The sequence below is a fragment of the Microcaecilia unicolor genome, chromosome 4 (genome assembly GCF_901765095.1).
Source record: "Microcaecilia unicolor chromosome 4, aMicUni1.1, whole genome shotgun sequence".
In the NCBI taxonomy this organism is placed as follows: Eukaryota; Metazoa; Chordata; class Amphibia; order Gymnophiona; family Siphonopidae; genus Microcaecilia; species Microcaecilia unicolor.
Window position 1 is genome coordinate 162,978,412 of NC_044034.1, and position 26,069 is coordinate 163,004,480.

Genomic DNA, 26,069 nt, shown 5'->3' on the forward strand with positions numbered 1-26,069 from the left:
TATGGAATTGCCTCCTAGATGTTGCCCTTAAGTAGTGACCAGTTTCCTGCTCCTGGGGGCTGTGAATGCCACCTCTATAGCATCCACAATTGCAGCTGACCTGGAGAATGGAAGATCCAACTTGGGGATTCAACCAGGGCTCTCCTGCCATTGGGCCACCCTCCATGCGTCCTTAGAATTACAACTGTTGTATACCCTGCTGTACTGTTCATACATGAGAAAAGTGTTATTCTGCCAATGAGGCTGTTAACCTTACTTGTTTCCTTATGTCACTGGAAATTAAAGATGCAGCTTGGGCATCTATCAAGATTGTTCTCACTGTTGAAAAAGACATCTCACGGCTGAGAACAGACTTGGTTAGGGTGAGTCATTTAGGTTTCTAGGCACTTTCATCTGTTACTCTGCTTACAGATTTCTAGATAATATGACTGTAAGGCTGAGGGCACACCAGAAACCACCCAAATTTCACACTTTGCACATTACAGAGATGGAATCAGTGAGGCAAAAAGGACAAGTTCAGCTCCTAAGTCCCTGAGAAGTATAATTACAGATCCTCTGCCATCAATTCTAGAGTAGTTTTATCTCTGGTCTACAGGTTTGATCCGTATCATGCCAGCCAGGGCTGAAAGAGATGGAAGGAACTAAGATTTGTAAGGATTATGGCTAAGTTAACTACAATGTGTAACATACTAATCCACTTTGTTAGTAAATATTTATTTATTTATTGCATTTGTATCCCACATTTTCCCACCTATTTGTGGGCTCAGTGTGGCTTACAATACATTGTGTTGATGGAAATACAATTTGTTACAACTCGATTATGGTTACATGTGAGGAGTTAGGTTAGAACAAAGTCTACGTATCGCTAAGGGGAATAAAACAATGGAGCAGAACGATGGAACGATGGAAGAACAACAGACATTGATAGGATTACATAACAATAGCAAGAGAACGTTCGGGTGTAACATTATTACCTGTAGATTAAGTGTGTTAAAATTACGGGGGATGAGAATACAAATGAGAATGTGTTGATGCATTACTAACAGCGTGAGTGGACTTCATGTGTTTTGATCCTTTCGATAGATAAATAGGTAATGTGGAGGGGCATTTTTGATATGACATCCAAAATCTGAACAGCGTCCATGCCTGTTGTACAGTTTTTACCCTCTCAGTTGCCTTTCTACATTTTTTTTAAACCATTCTCATTTTATCATAGTCTCCTTTTTTAAAGTTAAATGCTAACGTATTTGACTTCCTGTGTATAGTTACTTCAAGGTTGATATCAAAACTGATCATATTATGATCACTGTTATCAAGCGGCCCCAGTACCATAACATCTCTCACCAGATCATTCGCTCCACTAAGGACCAAGTCTAGAATTTTTCCTTCTCTCGTCGGCTCCTGCACCAGATTATTGGTGCTGATTTTTAGGCATTACTTATAGAATTTACCCCAAAGTGAATATGGCTACTTGACTTTTCTTTACTTATAAACAAGTTTGCATACTTCTATAGATAAAAATCTGCTTCAATTGCTTCTATATCTCTTTTTCTTTTATTACTAGTAATGAAGGCCACTTTCTGGCACAAATGAAATGGGAGCTAGCAAGGTCCTCCGCTCCCCGACATAGGCCCCACCCATCCCCGGTACGTGCACGTCAGCCCCCCCTCCAAAATCGGCAACCCCCCTCTACTACCCTCCCCTCCTCTTACCGGAGTCCCAGCCGCAGAAGTGAAGGGCAAGGTAGTTCGGAGATTCTGGTGCCTTAATCCGTTCTGTTCTCTATGAGCTCTGTGCCCTGATTGTCTGGTCCCGCCCTTGCAGAAACAGGAAATGAGGGCAGGACCAGACAATCAGGGCACAGAGCTCATAGCGAACAGAACGGAAGGCAGCAGAATCTCCGAACTACCTTGCCCTTCACTTCTGCGGCTGAGACTCTGGTAAGAGGAGGGAGGGTAGTAGAGGGGGGTTGCCGATTTTGGAGGGGGGTCCGATGTGCACATACCGGGGATGGGCGGAGCCTATGTCGGGGAGCAGAGGGGCATTGCGCGGGTGGAGGCATGTGTGAGAGAGAGATGGGAGTGGTTTGGCATTTTTGGAGGGGGGTGATGTGCACGGACATCTGTGAGAGAGGGGGGGTTTGGATTTTGGGGGGGGGACGCGTGCGTGGTTTACAGTGTATGGGAATGACGACTGCGTTGGGGAGTGAAAAGAGAGATCAAGCAATGGGCTTCCTAGCTTAGTGTAGTTGTGGTCATTATGACCCACCCTCGACGTCATAACGTTTTGACGTGAGGGCGGGGCAGAATTAGATGGTTTGTAAAAGTGGTTACAGAGTTTAGAACTTACGAACCCTGAAGCCACAAAGCTTAGAACGTTGAGGTTGCTTTTTATGTGCAGATGGGGCCTGGCTGAGGGCGGGCCTATGAGTGAGGGTGAGTGGTCCTCATAGCCTAGCCTACAAAGAGTACAGGAGTTCAGTGCTTCACTGCCACGGAGTGAGCTTCAGAACGTTTGAGGGGGGATTTTATTTATATAGATGAGGTCCAGGAATCTGGGGCCTCCTAATCTGCACTGGCTCAGGCCTCTGTAAATCTCTCAGAAGCCCCTTGTCATTTCATAAATGGAAACTTTGTCAGTATCACATATGTTGGTATCCTGCTTAGGCATTTTGTGTAATCACCACAGCCTGGGTTCTTAGCTATCTGTGGGAAAAAAAGCATCTGTTTCATGTTGAAGAAATTAGTTTAAAAATTAACATTTGATTTTCTTACATTTAGCATTACATGTGCTTTAGAAGTCCATGAAAGCCAAAATATATCAGTCTTCCTATCCAAAGTTAATCAAGGCCGCGATAACTGTAATCAGCAAACTTCGAAAGAGGAGCACTCCCATAATCAGAGAGTGAATTTACACTTTTAATACCAGACTTTTCTTCCTCTGGCATTCTCTTTGATACTTAGAATCACCTATCAGATGCAGCGATTCAAGTTTAAAATAAACACCTCTCTAATCTTCACGCATAATACATACATTTTTTAAAGTAACACGGGTTGGTGGCAGGAGAGGGGGTCGAGAGGGTCATCGGCAGGGGGGGGGTCCAGGGCTAAATCTACGGGGGCCTAGGCCCCCCTGGTCTCACGTAGCTACGCCACTGATTCATTGTGGATCACCTGAAAACCATCTGGCCATGGGGATTACCAGGATTCAAACATCACTGTCTATATATCAGTGCAATCCCACCACAGGACTTCCCGGTACAGAATACACTCACAGCCATACTGGGTATTATAACATCCAGGGGCGTAGCCAGACAGCAGATTTTGGGTGGGCCTGGGCAAGAAGTGGGTGGGCACCAGTGGTGTAGCCACTGGTTAACAGCAGAATCTTAAAAGTCAATAAGGCCTTACAAAGTTATTCATTCAAATACTTACTAAAAAGATACGTTTTCAATCCTTTATGAAATTGTAAATTGAACTTGTGATGTGGAAGTGGTGACATCATCATCTTCTTTGAACTTGCAAACAGTGAAGTCTCCTTTACCACAGAACCTTTGTGTGCATGTCTGGCAGGCTTTCCGTGATTAGCGCACAAGTTCTGCGCACTTTGAATTTGCATCTCATTAGGTTACCACGTAACACTGGAATACTTTCTCATTAATCTCATGACCTTCGGCACTGGCCCCTCAATCCCCTGAAAGCTGGAATAAATCTTGCTACAGTACAGACTTGATGATCCAACCTTTGCTTATCCGACCATCTGGCATATCCGACAGACCCCCGGTGACGGCATGCGGGTTTCTCTTTCTATTTCTGAACCCGGGACCCTACTTTTACCACCATTGTGAGTGGGGACCCTGCTTTTACTGCCTTTGTTCCTGCATTGTTTGAGGTGGTTCCATTGTTCTATGTATTATCCGACAACGGGTTTGGCCCGTGTAGGTCGAATAAATTGAGACTTTACTGTAGAATTTTCACAATGATTGTAAGTTCCTTTAGATCTGTTCAGGACTCCAGTATTATTTACTTGAAGGGCATTGGGTGGGACACTTGGAATTAACATCTCTGCCCTGCCCTTGGTTTTTGTTGTTTTGAATTTAACAACCAGGTTAAAATGTTGGTATTAACATTAATCTCTCGGATTGGTCTTAACATCCCATGCACTAGTGAACCACAAGGAATAATCACTAATATCAGCTGTGGAAGTGCTTTGAATGTATCTCTGGGCATCTGAGGCAGGTAAGATAAGAAAGAGAGGTGGCACCTCAGTTGTTAGGGCCTGTATGTTATCAGGCTTTGGTTTTGGGGAGGGGGAGGGGAGGTGTTAGACCTTTTGAGCTGAGGCTTTTGATGGGTGGTGACAATGGGATGCTATATGGTGGGAGTCCCATCTCTTCACGTTCACTGCAGTTGGGATTGTAGAAAAGAGCGGGGGGGGGGGGGGGGGGGGGGGGGGGGGGGGGGGGGGGGGGGGGGGGGGGGGGGGGGGGGGGGGGGGGGGGTGGGTGGGGGGTGTGGGGGGGGGGGGGGGGTGGGGGGGGTGGGGGTTTCAGATGTTGTGACAGGAACCAGAAAGGGTGACTTTCACCTTTATTAAACTAGAAGGAAGGGAGGGGGAAACCCAGCGGGGTCAGCAGTGTGCAGAACAGTTACTCTGTGACTTTTTTTTTTTTTTTTTTGGCGTGCAAGCCTCTTTCGGTACCATGGGCAAGCTCCTTTGCTCCTGAGTGCACAAAGAATCGCTCTGGGTTCCTGTCACATAGTAAATCCCATCTCACAATCTGCCTTTGTGCCGCTTGCGTTCCACACTGCAATTTGTTTCCTTCAATGAGGGATTTAAAATACAGAAAGTAAGCCCTCAGTGAAGAAGCCTTAGGTGATGCATTGGGGGAGGTTTCACCAAACGATTGAAGCTGAAGCCGTCAGTTTGGTGCTGTGTCGGTATTTCCAAAGTGTCAGCTGCTTGTGCTAAACATCTCCTTTGTGCAGAGGCTGCCACGTGCCCAATATTTATTTATTTACGACGTGTAGTATCTGATATCAGCGGATGCAATTTTTCACTTCAGATTTCCATTATCCCTTCTCTTTTGTATGATTGTTCTGTTCCTTTTTACTTAATCTTGCGTGTCTGTAAATGCAGTGCCCGGAGCTGTAGTGTTGCAGCATAAAAGCAGCAAGCAGCCAGGCTCTACTCCGTCCTTCGCTTCCTGCCCTCTCTCTCTGCGTCCCGCCTTCCTCTGATGTCATTTCCTTTCGGGCGGGTGGGACGCTGAGAGGGCAGAAGCGAAGGAATCGAGCCTTGCTGCTTGTTGCCTTTACGCGCGCCCCGCTCACTGCTGCGGGTAAGAAGACTAATGGAAGGTCGCAAAAGACTGGGTGGCCTGGGCTGAGATTGGGTGGGTCTCGGCCCCCCAGGCCCACCCGTAGCTACGCCCTGATAACATCATAGCAGACTCAAAAGACTTCTCTATCAACACCACATGAACACGGTACCAGTGGTGTGCTGGAGCCGGTTGTTAACTTTGCTCGGGCTTGCGAGCCGGTTGCTGAATTGCGTGAGCCGCTCTCTTCCTCCTCCCTCCCAATCCGGCCCTTACGTGCGACTTCACAAATTCTCGGGGTCGCTGCAAGCGCTGACTCTCCCACGCTGGCGCTGCAGGTTCGCATTTTAAAAATGGCCGCCGAGACTTCCAGAGGCAGCCTCGCGAGACTTCTGCCGAAGTCTTGGAGGCCGCCCTTGTAAGTCTCGGCGCCATTTTGAATCGCAACCTGCAGCGCCAGCGGGGGAGAGTCAGCACTTGCAGTGACCCCGAAGAATTTGTGAAGTCGCTGACGTAAGGGACCGGATCCAGAGGGAGGAGGGATGGAGTTGAATTCGCCGAACTCGGGAGGGGTGGCAGGGGAGAGAAGGGAGTCACTGGGCATTTGTGAATGGAGGGGAGGGAGAGAAGGGTCGCTATAGGTTCATGCAGGCAGGGCAGGGGAGAGGAGGGTCACTGCGGGACATAGGTGGATGAAGGGCAGGGGAGGAGGGTCACTGCTGGACATGGGTGCATGCAGGGCAGGGGACAGGAGGATCACTGGGTATAGGTGCATGCAGGCAGGGCAGGGGCAGGAGGGTCACTGGACATGGGTGGATGGAGGGCAGGGGAGAGGAGGGTCACTGCTGGACATGGGTGCATGCAGGGCAGGGACAGGAGGGTCACTGGACATGGGTTGATGGAGGGCAGGGGAGGAAGGGAGAGAGAAGAAATGCTGGACATGGATGGAGGGAGAGAAGAGTGAGGAAGGAGATGAGATGAGGGAAAAGGAAGAGAGGAGAAAAACTGCACATGGATGAAGAAAATAGGCAGAAGCTGAGGACCAGAAATGAGAAGAAAGGAGGAAAGGAAAGAAATAAATGGAAAGCCCTGGAAACGGAGTTTAAGAGGACAGATAGCAGCAGAATCGATACTGGGCCAGCATGATCAGAAAAACAGTCACCAGACAACAAAGGTAGAAAAAAAAGCATTTTATTTTCATTATAGTGTTTGGAATATGTTCACTTTGAAAATCAGGTGCTCAACATTAAAAGTTTATATTATTTACTTATTTATGACATTTTATCCCACATTAAACATGAATTAGATTGGAACCTGGGATCATTTAATTTTTTTTCCTGGAGAGAGTAATGCATTGCCCCCCCCCCCCCCCGCTATAGCCACCTCTGCAATTTTGGGGGGGCGCAGAGGTGGATAGGGGGCGTAGAGGTGGACGGGGGGGGGGGCGCCGAGGTGGACTGGGGGAGAGAGCCTGTTGTTAAAAATTTACCAGCACACCACTGCACGGTACTAACACTCTAGAGCATTCATGGATTCATTCCGTACATATCACCACAGAATCTATCAAACTAAGAAAAGCAAAGGCAGTGGACATGAGAACTTAGAACTGATTAATATTTTTCCCTGTGATTCTGTGGGAGAAAGTGGCTCCAGCATAGTACTTGTACACCGGTTTCCTGGTAGCGTGGGGGACTTCGGCTTCTCCCTTTCTCCTTCCTTTCCAAATATGATATTGTCATTCTGTATGTGAGAAATTAGAAAATCAGCTACTTCAAAAGAACATTCACCTACAATTGTACACATAGGACCGTTGGTTACATCAAATCATATCAAACAAGTGCCAGGATACAGGAAGAGGCAAACAATGGCATATGACAATGCTATCACAGGAGAAGTTGGCAGCATAGTAACCATTAACATTGTGGTGTCAAACATCACAAATAATGACAAGATGGAAAGCTACCCCTCCTTTAACGTATGGGGTGCATAGTGAGAGCACTAGAAGAAAACATACCCACGAAATGCCATAAGTACTTGTTTTGAGTTCAGTGTGAAAGGAGCAGAGCGGTCAGGGCTCTTTCCTCAAAAGTAGCAGAGATTTGTGTACAGCACAGAAAAGAATCACAGCCCTCGTTCCCTCACTAGTTAATTCAGGAAAGACCTATGACAGGAAAAGTCACATCCACAAATACAAAGAGCCACAGTCCAGAAAGGATACCGGTACAAGAATACTCACAGGATGACAAAAAGGATGGTATACTCCTGCCACTTCTACCACCACAGAGGCCCCCTCCTACCCTGCAACGATAAACGAGGGAGGGAGCCTGCACCAATGCCCTACACCATTACAAGGATGTTGGCATCACCGATGCTTGTCTGAAAAAAACTCAGAAAGAAGACAGAAAATTAATCAAACGTCATGTATATAATGCCTTACCTCCTTTTAAGGACAGGACATATCAACAGTCCACAAACTGCATAACTTGTTGAGAACTCATAAAATCGATAGATGTTATTTACTGAAGTGGGTAGGTTAAGCCACCAGGGAGCCGATTCTACGCTGCCATCTTGCACCAGGTGGCTGAGATGGTGGAAATGGAAAAACACTTGTGGTATACAGTAGGTTTGCAGCCTCCATCATGGTTAGTCAAGCAATGGAGAAACTACATGATAGTTGAGTTATTACAGCTCCACGGTAGAAATACTGACATTTTGCTGGGATGCTGTTTGCTTCAACTTCCAAACATGCCAATTCACCAATTAGGTCGTACTGACTGGAAGAAAGCTGTCACTATAAGAAATGTACGTAGGTGGTGATGTATCACGTCCATCGCAATTGGATTATTAAATCCTAATTAAATGTTTATATAAATGGACAGAATCCTAAACAGCCATATGTTCCCTTGTTCCTTCAGTCTCCCTCTACTAGATTATATGGTACTGTGCTGTGTACAGTTGTCAGGGTACGATACCCCAGGATGGATTGAGTGAAGAATGCAAACTTCCTAGGTGTGGATGCAGAGATGCAGTGCTTTTTTTTGTTGGTGATACGCGCCAGTACGGAGTACTGGCACTTTATTTCCCCTTCCCCGCTCATTTGCCCTATGTCCCACAGCCACACAGCTGCTTTTCCTATGTGCCGCAGCAGAGCTGCGGGCACCAGCATTATAAGGAGTAGCAGGTTCCAGTGCTAGGACACACCGCTGTTGTCTCTGCAGATCCCTGCCTCGGAACAGGAAGCTGATGTCAGAAGGGCAGGGGATCGGCAGAGCCCATAGCGCACATCTGAGTATTGTGGCCTCGTGCCTTTTTCTTGATTTTCCCGTCACTGCTGATGGAGTTGCTGGATGGCGTGAGAGGGGGCAGGGGGAGAAATACAGGATGGTGAAGAGTGGGCATGGGGAGAAAATGCTGACGGGGAGAAAGGGTCAAAGGGAAAGATGCTGCATGGAGAGAGAGGACAAGGGGGAGAAGTGCTGGAAGCCTGGACAGTAAGAAAGAACTGGGACCAACACAAATGAAAAGCGCATGGCCAGACAATAAAGGCAGAAAAAATAATTTTATTTTTATTTTAAGATAAGTAGTATGGTAGCTGTGCTACTTGTTTTTGTTTTATTTGTAGTTGTTAATTTGTAATATAATGAATGGAATATTTGAAATTTATGTCTGCTGTTTTTATAACAAGGGGAAATATTTTTGTTTTTCTTGTGTTATCCTGCATGCCAGAGTCTGGTTTTTGGGGGGTTTCAGCTGATTTTTTTTATCTACATATTTTTTAGTTATCGTCAGTCTTTTGTTGGGTCTAGGGGGTACTATTTTCAATGATACCTTTTTATTTATTTATTTGTTGCATTTGTATCCCACATTTTCCCACCTATTTGCAGGCTTAATGTGGCTTACATTATGCATAGTGGCGATCGCCATTTCGGAATGAGAAATACAAAGTGGTATTACATCAGAGTAAATTAAGCAGTCAAGTACAGAGAGTTCATTTCCGGCATGAGAAATAAAGTGGTATTGAGTTAAAGTTTATTAGTGACAAAGTAAATGAAGCTGTCGAGTATAGAGAGTTCGGTTTTGTCCAGTTCTGGTATAAGTTTCGTTGTCTGGTATTTAGGATGGATCATTATGGTATGCCTTTTTGAACAGGTTGGTTTTTAGTGATTTTCGGAAGTTGTTAGGTTGTGCAATTTATTTTTATGACGTTTGGTAGTGCATTCCATAGTTGTGTGCTTCTGTAGGAGAAGCTGCATGTATATGTTGATTATATTTAGTCCTTTGCAGCTGGGGTAGTGGAGATTCAGGAATGTGCGTGCTGACCTTTTTGTGTTCCTGATTGGTAGGTCTATGAGGTCTAACATGTAGACCGGGGCCTCGCCATGAATAATTTTATGAGCCAGGGTGCAAATTTTGAACGCAATACGTTCTTTGAGTGGGAGCCAATGTAGTTTTTCTCTTAGGGGTTTGGCGCTTTCATATTTCGTTTTTCCAAATATAAGTCTGGATGCTGTGTTTTGGGCAGTTTGGAGTTTCTTGATGATTTGTTCTTGCATCCGGCATAGATTGCATTGCAGTAAATCTAGGTGGCTTAGCACCATTGATTGTACCAGGCTGCGGAATATTTCCCTTGGAAAGAAAGGTTTTACTCTTTTGAGTTTCCACATTGAATGGAACATTTTCTTTGTTGTATTTTTTGCATGGCTTTCTAGTGTGAGATTTCGATCAATTGTAACTCCGAGAATTTTCAGGCTATCTGAAACAGTAAGGGTATAGTCCGGGGTGTTTATAGTGGTGGGTTTGTTTGTGTTATATTGTGATGAGAGGATGAGACATTGTGTTTTTTCTGCGTTTCTGCGTTGAACCATGATCCATGGCTAGTAAATGAGTGTGGCTACTGTGGGGGTGTGGCTATTTGTAGGGTGGAGACATAGATAGTGACCCTGTCCTTAAGGTTGGCACTGTATGAGTTACCGGCACTTTTTTCCTACAAAAAATGCACTGCTGAGATGTATTGTTTTTGACTGGCCCTCTTAGGTATATAGTGTTGCTTATAAGAGATTGAAGGCAATGCATGCATGAATGGGTTTAAAATAAGTAATTCTCTGCAAACAGATGTTTGACTTCCTTAAGACCAGTTTACCATACATTATCACTTTCTTCTACGTATGATAGTGTTTCTCCACCAGGAACATTTTTTAAAAAACACAAAACTACTCCATTGTGTTCTCCCACACTGTAATATGGACTTCGTAACTACATCAGTGAAAATTATCTTGATCTAAGTGGGCCTATAAACTCACGCCAAGGGGGGTTTATTCAGTTTTCCTAACACATACAGGGCTAGATTCTATTATGATGCTTCAAAAATTGGCGCCGAAGAATAAACCTAGGCGTTTTGTATAAAACTATGACTAAATTTAGGCATGTTGTATAGAATACGCCTAATTTTTAGGACTAGTTTATAAAATACTCCCAGGGTCCATTTCCAGCCATTATATTTAGCTCATGGCCATTTACACAAGTAAAACATGGGTGTAAATGGTGATGCCTAAATTACGACCTGAATAGGCATATTGTATAACACTGCATGTAAATTCTAGGAACATCCATGACCTGCCGATACCATGCCCATGCCCTTCCCGTGGCCATGCCCCTTTCAGATCTGCATCTTAGGAATTTATGTTCATCATTTTATAGAATACGCCTATAAATTTGTGCACATAAGGGGAGATTCTATATATGGTGCCTGGAAATTTTGCACGGAAAACATTTTTGTCTAAGTGTATTGTAATAGATTTAGGCATGGTACATAGAATACACCTAGATTGATATCCCAATGCTAAAAACTACTATATCCAATTGTGCCAACAAAAATGTGGCATAAATTCCTGAATGTAGATTTACGCGGACTGGGCCATATTCTATAACAACACGAGTAACTTTGGGAGTGCCCACAAATTGTCCATTTCCCTACCCCTAACCCACGCCCCTCTTTGAATGTGTGCATCTTGGCTTGTTAAAGCCAATTAAATTGCATGTGCAATACTAGTAAAAAAGGCCCATTTCTGACACAAATGAAATGGGCGCTAGCAAGGTTTTCCTCGGCTCCCCTGCAGCCACCCATGTCCAGCGACCCTCCTCTCCCCCTGCAGCCACCCATGTCCAGTGAACCTCCTCTCTCCCTGCCCCCATCCTGCCACCCATGTCCAGTGACTCTCCTCTCTCCCCTGCCCCCTCTCCAGCCACCTATGTCCAGCGACCCCCTGCCCCCCCGCAGCCACCCATGTCGTGACCCTCCTCTCTCCCCTGCCCCCTTCCAGCCACCCATGTCCAGCGACCCTCCTCTCTCCCCTGCCCCCTCCAGCCACCCATGTCCAGTGACCCTCCTTTCTCCCCTGCCCCCCCTCCAGCCACCTATGTCCAGCGACCCCCTGCCCCCCTGCAGCCACCCATGTCCAGTGTCCCTCCTCTCTCCCCTGCCCCCTTCCAGCCACCCATGTCCAGTGACCCTCCTCTCTCCCCTGCCCCCTCTAGCCACCCATGTCCAGTGGCCCTCCTCTCTCCCCTGCCCCCCCTCCAGCCACCCATGTCCAGCGGACCCTCCTCTCTCCCCTGCCCCCCTCCAGCCACCCATGTCCAGCGACCCTCCTCTGGACATGGATCAGCTGTGAGGCATGTTTTTTTAAATTTTCCCCCGGGTCTGAAGTTGACATCATAATGATTTCTTTATAAATGTTATAATCCAACCTATTATTCAGGAACTTATATTCTTTTACCATGTATATATGCACTTGAATGCAACATTATTTGTAATTATGTTAACCGGAAATGGCAATCGCCACTATGGCAAATGTAAGCCACATTGAGCCTGCAAAGTGGTGGGAAAATGTGGGATACAAATGCTACAAATAAATAAAATAAATAAATAATGACTACGGTGATGTCAGCCTGATCTACGGAGCCTAGCAGACCAACTCGGAATGAGCCACGGTACCAGACAAGGTCAGAATGTGGAGGTGAGAATTATATATAGGATGACGACGATTTGCATGCACAACTTAGGTCACACAATACAGAATTTGGGGGGACAGGTTCTCCAAAACCACTTCTTATTCATAGGATTCAATTATTTGTATTGACCAAAAATGCAGAATTACCTGATCTCTTGTATTCATTTATTGTATTTATGTTTATATTGGTTATTTTACTATTGTTATGCTGTTAACAAGAGTGTAAGTTTTATGTTAAATATACCTGCTGTACACCACCTTGGGTGAATCTCTTCATAAGGTGGTTAATAAATCCCAATAAATAAATTAAATATATGAGTAATTACCTCAAAGTCTGGAATCTGAAGGTTGTCAGTGCCATAAAATGCTTTCCATCAGCCCAACTAACTTTGGCACTCTTATGAAAGTAGAACGTTTAAAAAAAATTGTAGCCATTTCACCATCTAATTAGTAGAATGGAGGACAGAGCAAAATTCACACTTACTTCATATATTTGAGGCATGAAGTTCTATAACATATGCAACACTATGCATTCTTCATGCCATATGCCTATTTTTCTCCAGTGTACCGAGGAAGAATTTTCTTTATTTATTTAAAAAATGTATAACCCCACTTAAAGCCTAAGCAGTTCCCATCAAATACACACACAATAAAGAAACATCATACACAGTACACACATATCAAACAAATCAATGGTGCTATCCATAAATTATCCTTCCTAGTCTGCTTACTACCATTCAAACTGCTAATATTCAAAAGCAAGTTACATTCAAATGTTCATTGACAAACACTATTTTTGTGAAAGAAAATTTACTATAAAGGTTCCAGTTTGTCCTCACTACTCAGCAAGTCAAATTAACACTAATCCAATCAGATGCTATTTTTAACTGGTGCCTTGAGATGGCCAATGCTGTCATCCTCATCTTTCATGGAAGTTTTTATTTCTCTCTCTCTCTCTCTCTCTCTCTCTCTCTCTCTTTTTTAATTTAAGTAGTTAGAGCCTTCCAAAATTAGGGTACACTGACCTCAGCCTAGTGCTGGAGGCTCCCGGAGAAGTGATCATGGGGAGGGATCCCACAGCGCCTTGCTTTATTTATAACATTACATATACTGACAGTGCACTGCCCCAGTCCCTATTCTGTCCCATATGCTCACAGACCACACATCTAATTACCTCTTTTGTCAGCCATTTCCAACCTAATTCTCAGGGGACACATGGAGGCGTATTTTCAAAGCACTTAAACTTACTATGGAACTTTTGTAAGTCTAAGTGCTTTGAAAATGAGCCCCCTAGTCTCACTGGATTTTCAGGATATCCACAATGAATATGCATGAGATAGATTTTCCATGCACTACCTCAACTACATGCAAATCGAACTCATGCATATTCATTGTGGATATCCTGAAAACCTGACGGGAAGAGCTGTTCCCTGAGGACTGGGTTGGGAAATGACTGACGTACGCCCCTTGTTTTATAAATTCAAATATTTTTATTGACAGTTCAACAGAATACAATCAACAAAAATACAAAATAAGACAAACAAAGCCACACCAGAACTACACACCATTATACAATGCCAGCTACATAGGTGTCGTAATAATGCTAATTTCCAATCACGATGTGTTCATATTTTCCCTATAAACAAACCGCATCCCACCACATATGATAGTCAATGGACCACATGAGTTCCTCCAATTACTTATAACTATTTTGACAGCAACTGTGAAGACAAAGTCTAGCAAGGAGGAGTCAGCAGCCCGGAGATGAGTAGTGATTGCTAAGGACTTCCACATTATAATTGAAGACACAAGATATTTACAACTCTCCTCCACAGTGCTCATCAGGATGATGGGGATTGGCATAATAAAAATGATAACTTGGGAGAGAATATCAATATCTGACTGACAAGACCAATACAAATTTCAGAGTTGTCTATCAATTTTGCAGACTTCACTGGGAACCATATGGCTCTATGGGCTAAAAAAGAACATTCATTAATTAAGATTAAGGAGGCAAACAAGGATGTTTTGACGGTATGTTATTTTCACCACGATGCATTAAAAAGCAGAGAGAAGGCTGGCAATGTAATAGGAATAGTGCTGGTAACTGGGCATCTTTATATTGCTCTGTCCCTCAGGAACACTCTTCCTACTGCCCTTTCACTCTGAACCCTCTTTGTGAAGTTTAAATCGGAGCTCAAAACATATTTTATTTTCTCTCATTTTTAATGGTCACCTTTGAATGACTGGGACAGCACTTTTGGCAGCAGCCTCTCTCTTCTATCCCTCGTCACGTCCCTCTCCCTTCCCTTGGTTCTCCTTCCCTTCCATATCCTTTCCTCTTTTCTATCGGTAAGATGTTGTTTCTTTGTTTATTTCCTTTACCTTATCTGCACTTGGAAATGGCTTTGACTCATAGGCGGTCGGTGGCCCCAACTGTTTGGGAGGCTAAAGGGGGCGGGGTTAGGGGTGGAGCCAGGGGCGGAGCTTATATACATAATTGTTGATATCACACAGAAAAAATAAATAAATAAAATAAAATAATCACAATTAATACCTTTTATTAAATTTAGATATTAGATATGTATATATGTCAAAGATAAAGTGGTTGCTAAAGCATATTCTAAGGGGCACAATTGCTCACTGCAAAACACTACGCACAACTTTGTGCAAAAAACACACTCAGAACTGTACCATAAATATTAACTGGGCAGAACCTAATACCCCAATATACCACCCTACGGAAAATGCAGACCGTCAACAATATGAAACAAGGGATCATAGCATCACAATTCTCATGTAGAGCCACAAAACACCCTAATTCATGTTTAATGTGGGATAAATGCCATAAATAAGTAAATAAATATAAACTTTAATGTTGAAGCACCTGATTCTCAAAGGGACATATTCCAAACACTCTAATGAAAATAAAAATGATCTTTTCTACCTTTGTTGTCTGGTGAGTTTTTCTGATCATGCTGGCCCCAGTATGATTCTGCTGCTATCTGTCCTCAGTGCAGGTCAGGAAGTCATCCTCGTTAAATATCTCCCTGGCAACCCAGGGAACACCTCCAGCCAACCCCCCTCCCCCCCCCCCCGCCCTCCCAGCAGTAAGGTAAACAAACCATAAACCAATTTCTACAAACTGGACAAGGCTAGAGGGCTTTCACTGCAGCTCCTGCTGTGAGGGATGGAGGTAAATCAACAATTTAAACCCCTCAGAGCACAGCAGGGAGGCTTAAGCCTGTCCAAGCCTCTTATACCGGGCGCCTATGCTTTGACTGGTTGTAGAAAGGTGGTATCAGGGCCGGTCAAACCTTGGTAAGCGGGGTAAGCACTGCAGGGGGCGCCTGCTTTCAAAGGCGCCACTGCGGCACCATACCGCGCGCTCTTGGTGCTTTAAATCTTTAATTTACCTCCATTCCAGCAGCGGCGTCATTTGAAAGCCCTGCCCCGTCTCTAGCCTTCCCTCCTTCGTGAGTTCATTTTCGCAGTCCCGCTTCTGATGTCATTTCCTCAAGGGTGGGACTTTGTAACGAACTCATGAAGGGAGGGAAGGCTAGAGACGGGGCAGGGCTTTTCAAATGATGCGGCTGCTGAACGGAGGGTAAATTAAAGATTTTAAAGCACCAAGGGTGGCGCGGTATGGCACCGCAGTGGCGCCCTTGAAAGCAGGCCCATGCTCCTCCCCTGTGTACACCCCCTTGCAAATCATGCTATGTAAATAAGTAGATTTTTGCAGATAAGCTTAGGCAGAATTTTTGCATTAATCATGTATCTGCTATATATGCCATTGTTCTAAACTTTATATGCATAACTTGCATATAATTGTAGTTGCTTCGTTTACAGACGTGCCCTGATATGCAGAGGTAATTTGTAATAATATTCACAGGCATTACACAAATAAGGCCAGATTCAGTACATGGCACTCAAAATTAGGTGCGGGAAAAATCTGTGCCAACCTGAGCGGCTTTATGGAACAGAGCTTAGTGCGGATTCCCACAAGGACTTACACCGGCTGAAAACCTGGTATAAATCCTGGCATGCAAGGTGGGTGCACAACCCTGGTATTCTATAACACTACACCTAAAGTTTCAGAGCACCCTTGATCCGTCCATGCCCCTCCCATGGCCACACTCCCTTTTGGGTTGTGGTGAGGCAGCTGGGCGTGCTGCATTGGGCAGATATGCGCAGGAATTACAAATTAGTGCCAATTAACGTCAAGAATTGATTGCCCTGCGTATCACACTTTGGGTGACCTATTTAGAATCCAGGGATAGTGCCTCTTAATATCCTAATCAATAACACTAATCAAGGGAGCAGGTACCATTATCTGGATATGTGCTTTTGAATATTGACCAGTATGTGTAAAGCAGATTCTGGTACTAATGGCATTGTTATTGTCCATAAGTACTCATTGTACTGTAATCAATGTAGATGCTGATACACAACAAAAAATATGCACGGAACTACACCAAACAGCATATATATAAAACACACAAAACTCACAGCTCATAGGGTGCATCACTTTGCAAGCTCAGGAGACTTTTACATGATTAGCATATGAGCTATCCTAAGATAACATGCATGCAATTCTAAGACCCTTCTTTGGAAGATATTTTTGAGCTCATATATCAATGAGACACTATAAATGGCAGCATCAGCAGTGTGCCAACATGAGTAATTTAGTGCTGGATGAGTATCTCGGCCCAATATGAAATTAATGATCCATCAGGCAATATTACAATATTAGCCACTGCATTACGGCTGGAACTACTTTGGGATAAATGAGACAGAGACTGAACAAGCCTTTGTCTATATGCTCTCCATGAAACCCTGCTTGAATGTCACAGCAGGTCTAAAAAGATCTCCCAGGAAGATGATGGAAAAGCATATTATAATCCCAAAATGACATGCTCTGTGCATTGTCTGGATTTAAATTGTTTATTGGGAATGGTTCCTCTCCCTAGTGAATTTCTGAGTTCCGTTCTCGGCCAGGTTCATTAGTTATTAAAGAATTCTGCTTGTATTCAAATACCTGTGGGGGTCATTTAACTCCAGATAAGAGAAACAGAGAATTAGCTTAGCTTGAATCATCAACCTGAAGGCACACAGCACATCTTTGTTAAATCCCCAGATTTTTAAAGTTGCCAAAATCTGTTCCATGGAATAATTGCCTTCCTTTGGGATCTTGCCAGGTACTTGTGACCTGAATTGGACCATGGTTGTAAACAGGATATTGTGCATGATGGACCTTCAGTCTGTCCCAGTATAGCAATGTTCTTATGTCCTTGTGGCTTCTAAAGCAATGATATGAGAGCAGATTCAGAATTAAGGTTTCTGCCCCTGTAATCATCCTAGGGGTTACACTGGAACTTTTCCTAAATCAGCTGAGGAGACATGAGTACAATGGAAGAAAAACAAAAAGAAAGCAACAGCAAGGGACTTGGTAGGCTCACCTCACCTAGCAAATATAAGGATAATACATTGATGCTGCTGATTCTATATCAGATAAACCCCGTGTTTGTTTTATTTTGAGTGCTTGCACTGAGAATCTACATTCATATCAGGGAAACTGACATGACAAAGACAATACTACATGAAGACTTTCTTAAACATCTCCCAGAGGAATAAGAAGCCTGCCATTCCTGGATGAGTGGAATAAATGCAATCCTTACTGTTACACTAGAAAATGACTGTTACAAATTGTACAGCAATGTTTAGGAGTGTCAGGAGTCTCCTCCGCAAATATTCAAAGACAGGCTGGAGTGGAGGAGCAGCCTAGTCCTTAGAGCCCAGGCTGGCAAACCAGGGAAATCCCAGTTCAAAATCCCGCTGCTGCTGCGCCTTGTGATCTGAGGCACATCATTGAACCCTACATTGCCTCAGATACAAAAATTAGAGAATACCTACTGTGCTTGAATGGAACACACCTTGAGCTACTGCCGAATATATGTGAATTAAATGCAATAATAATAAATAAAATGGTGCCGATATAAGCCATAGACTTCGAAGAGGAGAAAACCTTTAGGGAAGGGCCCCTAAACATGTGTTCTCTCACACAGAGGGGAGGAGAGATAAGGGGGCATGATAAACATATTTAGCTCAAAGATAGTACTGAGGCTCAAAACTTAGATCTTTTTCAGTGAAAAGGAAATTTTAGATGAGGTCACTATATCAGGTATAAAGCCATATGCGTAGTTGGGGGGAGGCGAGCGCAGGGGCTGTCACGGCAGGCAGCTCTCCCTTTGTCTCGCCCTCAGCTCCCATTCCTTCTCTCCCTCCCGGTGCGTTTCACCTTTTTATTTGCAGAGGGCAGTGACGACAGTAAAGAAGTAAACAGTGCAGGCTCGCCTCCAGCTACTCCCTTCCCTCACGCAGTTGTCCCGCCTTCGCGGAGGAAACAGGAAATGCATCATGCGGAAGGCGGGACACTGTGAGGAAAGGGAGAAATTGGAGGCGAGCCTGCAGTGTTTACTTCTTTACTACTGTCAAACTACGCCTATGTATAAGCTGAGTAGTCTCACAAATAGATTTAGAAAATATTTCTATGTAGAAAGAGCAAAGAATACACAGAAAAGCCTCCCAACGTTGAATGCAAAATACAGCAACAGAATCAAGAAAGCTTGGCATAAGCAGAGAGGTTCTTTGAGAAAAGATCAGGTGAAGGTAAAACAGAGATAAATGGAGTCTTTGGCTCTACACCAGGGAATAATACTTTGGGCAGAGCCGTAAACCTGATAGTTAATAAGAACATAAGTGTTACCATACTGGAATAGACCAAAGGTTCAACAAGCCCAGTATCCTGTTTACAACAGTCGCCAATCCAGGTTACAAGTACCTGGCAAGATCCCAAAACAGTACATTTTATGCTGCTTATCCTAGAAATAAGCAGTAAATTTTCTCCAAGTCTATCTTAATAATGGCTTATGGACTTTTCTTTTAGCAAGTTATCCAGACTCTTTTTAAACCCGGCTAAGATAACTGCTTTTACTACATTCTCTGGCAACGAAGTCCAGAGTTTAATTAGACGTTGAGTGAAGAAATATTTTCTCTGATTTGTTTTAAATGTACTACTTCATAGCTTCATTGCGTGCTCTCTAGTTCTGGTATTTTTGGAAACAGTAAACAAGCGATTCACCTCTACCTGTTTCACTTCACTCTGTGTTTTATAGACCTCTATCATATCTCCCCTCCACCGACTCTTCTCCAGGCTGGAGAGCCCTAGCCTCTTTCACCTTTCCTCATTTTCATTGCTCTTCTCCATATCTTTTGTAATTCCACTATATCTTTTTTGAGATGCTGTGACCAGAACTGCACACAGCATCTGAGGTGTGGTCGCATCATGGAGCAATTGAAAAGCATTATAATACATTCTCATTTTTGCTTTCTGTTCCTTTCCTAATATTTCCTAACATTTTTTTGCTTTCTTAGTTGCAGTTGCGCACACAGCAGAGAGTTCCAAAGTATCATCAACGATGACACCTAGATCCTTTTGCTGGTCGGTGGACACCTATAGAACCCAGCTATAGTTTGTGTTCCTCTTTCCCACATGCATCATTTTGCACTTGCTCACATTAAGTCATCTGTCAGCAGTTTGTAAACATTTCTGCAGCAGTCAGTGCACAGAAATCAGTTCTGGTCTCTTATCTAATACATCCCTAATGCAGAGCTATCTAAAGATGAACCTTGTGAGCCACCCAAACCCGATATGCATTAACATCCACCTATAGAAAACACCTCTTTTCAAATGTTCCGAATCTCCAAGGAATAACAGAGAAGCAAACATCGGGGCAGATCCCTTGGAAAGACTTCATATCCCGCTAAATGACTGGGGTTTAGCAGTTTGCTCGCGGTTTTCGGAGGCTGCAAATTTTAAGCACCGTTTCGACTCCAGAATGCATTACCTAAGTCTCTCATAAGACATACACCCCCTTTTAAAGAATTCACATACATGCCGTTGCATGATTTAATATTAAAACGAAAGCAGGGAGAAAGTCCTCACAATTACAAAAACACTTTAGCTTTTGGTTAAAGCGCAGTGCTTATTTATCGCTCTTTCTTTCATTAGCATCCGCTAGATAAATTAGTCTACGAGAAGGGTCAGAGTGGTCTGGAAAGGTCTCTCCCCTCGAGTCTGCTTAGAATTATGTTCAATAAACGGCAGCTCTATGATCTGTAAAGTCCAGTTCTTCTCCGGATTCATATGGACGGCTACCAGAATTCTGCACCACACAAAAACACAGTCACCCAGCTCCTACACTGAATCCAAAACAAGCTACACAATCTGTAGAGAAGGCAGCAAAACCTGAGTCAGAGCCGTCTCTGAGAGACACTCTGCCGAAGTGCGATGGGACTGGAGGGAGGCACCTCCTCTACCCCGTGCCAACTGCTGGGAACCGACTTGACCTGAGGCGAGCTGCGCTCAACCGGTCCTGCCTCCTCTTACTCTCTGCCTCGGGATGTGGAAACTAAGGATAAACACCCCAAAACACACTAACATCACACACGATGTGCACCCAGAAACACACTACACTGTCAGATCAAACACGGGCTGCATCCTAGGCGCCCCAAAACACATGGCACTGTAACATCAAGCACTCTGTACACCCCCAAGCACTCTATGTCCTAAGAAATACACTGTGTACCCCCCCAAAAATATTATATTGTAACATCAAGCACACTGTACACCCCAAAATACTCTACACCTAAGTGCAAACGCACTGTGCACCCCCCAAAAACACATTACATTGTAACATCAAGCACTCTGTACACCCCAAAATACTCTACACCTAAGTGCAAACGCACTGTGCACCCCCAAAAACACATTACATTGTAACATCAAGAACTCTGTACATCCCCAAGCACTCTATGTCCTAACAAATACATTGTGCACCCCCAAAATATTATATTGTAACATCAAGCACTTTGTACACCCCAAAATACTCTACACCTAAAAATATTATATTGTAACTTCAAGCACTCTGTACACCCCAAAACACTCTACACCTAAGTGCAAACGCACTGTGCACCCCCCCTCACACCAAACAACCACATTACATTGTAACCTCAACCACTTTGTACACCCCAAACATCTCCATCCTAAGAGCAAACACATCGAGCACCCCAAAAAAAGTATTACACACACCACCAGGCACGTTGTACACGTTGTACACTCTGAAAACACTCTGCACCTAACATCAAACACACCGTGCACCCCAAAAACATATTCCATATAGCATTAAGTGCGCTCAACACCCCCAAAACACTCTGCATTTAACAGCAGATTGTACAGTCCAAAACACATTACAGCATCAAAATACCCCACCACACTCTGCATCCTAAATGCAAACACACTGTGTATCCCCCAAAATAGATTATACTGTAACATCAAGGACTCCGTACACCCCCAAAATACTGCAGTCCAATATACTGTGCACCCCAAAGCGCATTACCCTGAAACATCAAACACTCTGCAGGTTATCAGAATACCCCGTGTCCATCCCAACATCACACTGGGTACCTCAAAGATACACGAAACCCTAACATCGAATATTCTGTGCACCCCCAAAACTCACAGTGCGCCCCTAACTCCCCAAAGACTATAAACGTCTAAACATGGAACATGTTGTACTCCCCTAAAGCAAAGGAACTTCATTGAGCCCCTGTCAGGGGTCGGAGCCCTCTTTTCGCATGGGATACGCTGGGCACCCCTCCCCCCTCTAGAACCCCCCCCCCCCCCGGGAGCACTTTACCCAGACGCCCCCGCGCCCAGGAGGTGGCTGCACTTACAATTCCGTTGCAGGACGCCCCAACTCCTCCAGTTGTCGCTTGGCAGGGAAAGCGCTGCTTGCGGCTGCAGAGTTCACATCCCGCCCCAGCTCGGAGCCCGCCAGCCCGGCGAGACTGCAGCGATCGGAGCCGGGAGTGCAGGCTGGTTACCGTACTGCAAGGCAAAGACACCGCAGCAGTCGTAACATCGCTTTCGCGCACCGCAGGACCCGCGACGGCTACCGTAAGAGAGCGTCTATACCCCGCGCTTCTACGTTCTTCCTTAAGATTGAAAGAAGAACCCGCATCACCCTGCACAGCATTGATGTGCTACGGGGAGATCCTTATAACCCCGATGCCAAATCATTTTTTAGCGCTGATCATTACATATGATATTTTAATGGGAGGGGAACACGACTGAACTCTCATCCCTTTCCTCCTGTTCCTCCTCACCCGCACGAGACGGTGAGGGATTACACTGAATTCTCATGACGTCATATTGATGGGTTTTTTTTTTTTTTTGCCATTTTTGGGTAAAAGAGGACACTTTTATACAGTACTAAATAGACAATCTCTGTGGTGAGCGCTTGTGTGGTTCTCTTGCGATAACAGGAAAGAGGAAGCTGTATGTGCCAAGCTGCACAAAGCCAGTGCTGCAGAGAGAATATGCGGTGCCATATGTTCACCTATTGATATGTCATTACTGTGTGCTCCGAAACTCACAGTCGTAACACTTAGAGGCATATTTTCAAAACACTTAGACTTACAAAGTTCTATAGTAACCTATGGAACTTTGTAAGTCTAAATGTTTTGAAAATGAGCCTCTTAATCTCCCAAACCACAGGAAGGAAATGCTACATGGCTTTCTTATTCTGAATTATTACTCTTTTGTGTAGCTTAAATGGTGCCACCTTAGCAGTGTTGGACATGAAGTCCCTCATTTATCCACAGAAAAGGTTCCTCATTGACACGCTGTCCCAGGAGCACTGAGGCTTTTTATGTAGTTACAAGCCTTCTCAAACACATTTCATACTGTACCTAACCTGGTTATTACAGCAATGGGCCAGGGCTCCTACCTGAACCCTGTAAACATAGGCGCAGAATATAGCCACTAGATGTCACTCTTGAGCAATGAGCTCCTTAGCATCCTCAACCCCAGTTCATCCAGGGAGTAGAAAACCTATTTGGGATCTGACCCAGGCACATTCCACATGGTATTGCCGCAGAGCCACTGAGCCAGCCATAGATTTCGTATTTGGAATAGATCCACGGAATCTTAGCGGAGATTAAGTGATGACGCTGGTAATTGGGAAGCAAAACCGGTGCTGGGCAGACTTCTGTGGTCTATGCCCTGATCGTGACTGAATAGATATGGATGAGCTGGAGTGTAAATTTTAAAGGCTTCAACATTAGCTTCAGAACTTTTAGTACAAGAACAGTGCTGGGCAGACGTCTATGGTCTGTGCCCTAAGAATAGCAAGGACAAATCAAACTCGGGTATACATATAAAGTATCACATACCTTGTAAAAATGAGTTTATCTTGTTGGGCACACTGGATGGCCCATACAGGTCTTTATCTGCCATCATTTACAATGTTATTGTCCAGTGGAAAACAAATCTGCAGAAAAAAGTGGAAAGGTGTGTGGGTGCTTTATACCAGTAGGCAAAGATAAATGGAAGCCATCTACGTCACTTCCCTTTTAAAAACTAAGTACCACGGACCCACACACTTTGCAGCTATGCAGACTGTCAGAAAAAGGTCTCCATAAAATCCTGGTATTTGTTAATATGTCAGTGTTTGGAGCCTGGGTGGATGTATCCAAGTGTTCTTATCCTCAATGGCTTGTTGAAAAATGATGATGATGATCAGCTCATGCTGAGGGAAGATTTCCAGAAGAGTGTGCCACTGACATTTTCAGTAGCTCTACACCATGGAAGCTAAGTCTCTTGTCCACATGTTGTGCTATAATCAGCAGAGGCATTAACATCTCTTGGCACAGTTTATGATGTTTGGTAGGTACATAAGAAATTCATTTATACAGCTCCTCACAAAGCTCATGTCTGATTGTGCCAGTGTGACTAATAACTGGCACATCTTCCATGGAGAGGGCTAACTTGCAGCATCATCAAGCTTGAACTTATGAGATGAAGGTTCCAACACAGTTATCAATTACTTCATAATCCTTTTGCATAGGCAACAGAGTGAAATATATCAGTGCTTCTTTATATATATATTTAGTTAAAATATTTATAGCCCACACTATCCCACAGTACTTTTCAACTCACACCCAGCCAGCCAGGTTTTCAGGATATCCCTAATCAATATGCATCCCTCATTAAGTAACTACACATTATTAACTATAAATTCTTTATTAGTATCAAAACCTACATATAAAACCAACTACTGGATTTTACCAGGTCCTTCTAATCCTCTATGCCTTCAACATACATTCCATCCATGCATACTAACTCATAACCCTCTCCATTCATACTATTTGCTACCTACTATCACTACCCTTAAGGCGCTATGAAGTTAACACTTCAATATAACATTTCTTATCATTGCACAAATACGTGGCATTGTTATTACAAGTTGGTATTCTATATATTAAGTCCAAATGTTATAAGAAATCCTCTCTGTGCTGTAGAGCTTCTCGTGTTGCAATCATTAATGATGTATATCAACCAAAGTTATCACGTAAACCTTTTTTTTTTTTTAAGAATGTTATAACTGTTTTCCTTTTGTCAACACTGTGCTGACTCCTCAAATCACTTTTCAAATTCTCCTTCGGTACCTCAGTGATGTTCTTCCATTGTCATAATCAGATCACAAACTTAACTTCCATTGCTGTGTTTTCTTCTTTTGAACTAAAACACAGTCGTCAAACCCAACGCAATCGATGCGTTTCACTTTTCCGTGTCTTCAGGGGTTTAACTTATCACATAATTCAGGCTGCTTCCACAGGACAAGACTCCTGCAGGTAAAGTGATAGTGGGTAGGAAATAGTATGAATGGAGAGGGTTATGATGTAGTATGCATGGAAGGAATGTATGTGGAAGGACCTGGTAAAATCCAGTAGTTGGTTTTATATGTAGGTTTTGATATTAATAAATAATTTATATTAAATAATGTGTAGTTACTTAATGAGGGGAGTAATTTAGATTAGTAACTAGAGTGAAATAAGGGGATCTCATTTTGGGGAATGGTATAATCAATATGCATGAAAGAGATTGCAAACATCCTTCATGCACATTTATTGTGGATATTCTGAAAATCCAGCGGGCTGGGTGTGCCCTGAGAACTGGATTGAGAACCACTGAACTACAGAACTGGCTTCATCATTAATAAACTTTATCTTCATATTCTCTTTTAGCCTTCTCTATTAATACTTTGCATCTAACTTACCAGTGCTTATGTTCCTTCTTATTTTCTTCATTTGGGTCCCTTTTCCATTCTTTGAAGGACATTCTTTTGGCTCTAATAGCCTCTTTCTTTTCATCTTTTAAGCATATTGGCTATCGTTTTCTCTTCTTTCCACCTTTGTAAATACAAGGAATGCATCTGGTCTGGGCTTCCAAGATGGTATTTTTAAACAACATCCATGCGTGATGTGAATGTCCTAACCTTTGCAGTTGATCCTTTTAGCTTTTTTTTTTTAACCATTTTCCTCATTTTATCATAGTCACTCTTTTGAAAATTAAATGCTGCTACAATAGATTTCCTTTGTGGCTTCATTCCAGATAATAGCTCAAACTTGATCATGTTATGATCATCATTTCCATCGGATCCAACACTGTTACATCTCGCACTATGTCCTGCACTCCACCAAGGACTAGATCTAAAATGGCTCCCCCTCTTGTCGGTTCTTGGACCAGTTGCTCCAAGAAACAGTCATCTAGGAATTTTATCTCCCTGGCACTCTCTGAAATAACATTTAACCAGTCAATTTTGGGGTAATTGAAATCA

The 26,069-nt window shown here is 43.7% G+C and overlaps 1 protein-coding gene across 1 annotated transcript in view; it reads right to left on the bottom strand.

Annotated features, from left to right (window-relative positions):
- TP53I11 (tumor protein p53 inducible protein 11) overlaps positions 1-22,241 on the bottom strand; it is a 108,394-nt gene extending 86,153 nt beyond the window's left edge. The window contains exon 1 of the mRNA XM_030200822.1: positions 22,123-22,241. The gene's annotated coding sequence lies outside the window, so the exon portion shown is untranslated. The remainder of the gene's footprint in view (positions 1-22,122) is intronic.
- Between the last annotated feature and the right edge of the window lie 3,828 nt (positions 22,242-26,069).